Source organism: Beta vulgaris, chromosome 9, assembly GCF_026745355.1.
Source record: "Beta vulgaris subsp. vulgaris cultivar EL10 chromosome 9, EL10.2, whole genome shotgun sequence".
NCBI lineage: Eukaryota > Viridiplantae > Streptophyta > Magnoliopsida > Caryophyllales > Amaranthaceae > Beta > Beta vulgaris.
The window spans coordinates 30,246,217-30,248,311 of NC_079210.1; positions in this window are offsets into that span (position 1 = coordinate 30,246,217).

Genomic DNA, 2,095 nt, shown 5'->3' on the forward strand with positions numbered 1-2,095 from the left:
CTCTTAAAGCCCCGGCTCCAGATGGATTTCACCTTAGTGTTTTTTCAGAAATCATGGGACATAATAGGTCATGACACTTGTGAGGCAATCAAAGATTGGTTTAGAAAGGGTTGCATCCCTGAAAAATCGTTTCATGCTCTAATTTGTCTAATTCCTAAGCGACCCTCCCCTGAGAACATTAAACAATTTCGTCCGATACGCTTGTGTAACAACTCCATGTACAAACTCATAACAAAAATTCTAGTTAATAAACTAAAACCTCTCATCCCTTCATGGATATTCCAGAATCAAAACACAGCTTTATTAAGGGGAGAGGGGTTGAGATTAATTTAGTCATAGCCTCGGAAATCCTTCATTCTATGCAGAAAAAGAAAGGGAGGTGGGGTTGGTTTGCCTTGAAGATTGACCTAGAAAAAGTCTATAACATAGTCGAGTGGAGTTTTGTGCGTGGATGTCTTCACTCTTGTAATATAAATGAGCATTCTGTTAAGTTAATCCTGGACCGTGTTTCTAAAGCTTTATCTTCTGTATTGGTGAATGGAAGGAAATCTGACTCATTCAATCATATCAAGGGTCTCTGGCAGGGGAACCTTATGTCTACGTACCTCTTCAACATTTGTCTTGAGGCCCTCACACAGTCCATTCAAAATGCTTCAGATTCTAAGGATTGGACCCCCTTTTGGGTTGGTAGGAAGAAAGTACCTATATCCCATTTGCTATTTGCAGATGACCTTGTTATTTGGGAGAGTGGATGAGGACACGACTTTTGCTGTTAGAAGCACCCTAGAAACCCTCTGTGTCAGTTCGGGTCAAGAAATTAATGAACTTAAAAGTAAATTGATCTTCTCCCCTAATACAAACCATGAAATGAAATCACTATTTCAGGAGACAATCTCCGTGACTGAAACACCAAACTTAGGTACCTACTTAGGCCTTTCCCTATCTCATAAGAGGCCAAACCGAGTCCAACTCCATTTTGTAGTCGACAAGGTTAGAAGTAAGCTGGCAATGTGGAAAACCAAATTTCTGTCTAAAGAGGGCCGCTTATGTTTAATTAAGTCTATCCTTTTGACTATCCCGGCATATTACATGCAAGCATCGGTTTTTCCTGCTTCTTGCCTCAAAGACCTTGACTCTCTGTGTAATAACTTATTATGGGGGGATTCGGGGGATCATAAGAAGATTCACTTAGTAGGAAAAGAAATGACCTTTACACCTAAAGATTGGGGGGGGGGGATAGGAATCATGGCTCAAAAAACCATGAACACTGCATATATGTCAAGCTCGCTTGGAAAATGACTCAGGGCCCTACAAACTTGGCACATACTTGTATCTCCTCGAAATACGTTCACGAAAACTGTGTCACGTCAAGATGGGGGTGGGGCCTTTGAACAGTATGCTTCAAGGCCCCTTGATGGAAAGGGAGAACAATATATGTCTAAAAGATATGGTGGGTAACGATGAGTGGGAATTTGAGTAGGCTTTCTTTCGTTCTGCCGATAGAAGTCCAGAGTAGATACATAACCTCCTTAATCCCTTCGCAGGAGGATCGTAAAGATTGCTCATCCCAGATTTCGTGAGTCCCATGGGGTTCTCACTTGCCCATCTTTATTCTGCACAAATTTCGGTTCCTAGGGTGGAATTGGAATGGTTATGGAAGAGCAATATGAAACCAAAGTTGAAAATATTTTTCTGGTTGCTTTGGTGGGATAAAATCCCCCATAAATCGCTCCTCCATGTAAGAAACATTTTCCCTGATTATCTATGTCCTGAGTGTAAAAACATGCCAGAAATGTCATCTGTGATTGTCATTTTTCCATGGAAGAATGGCAGCATATCCTTTCGATGACCTCCTATAATCTAACGTTTCATGCATGGCTCAAAGCAAATCTTTAATCTCATCAGATTTTCCGGGGAATTGAATGGTGTGACCTATTTCCCTACCTTTGTCATGAGACTTGGAAAAGTAGGAATGACTGTTGTTTTAAGAACTCCAATCCTTCCCAAAGTGAGCGCATCATTTCCTCAGCATTAAAATTTGCCGCCGAACGTCTTTATGCTCTTAATTAGATTCATAAATCGAACCACCCTTCTT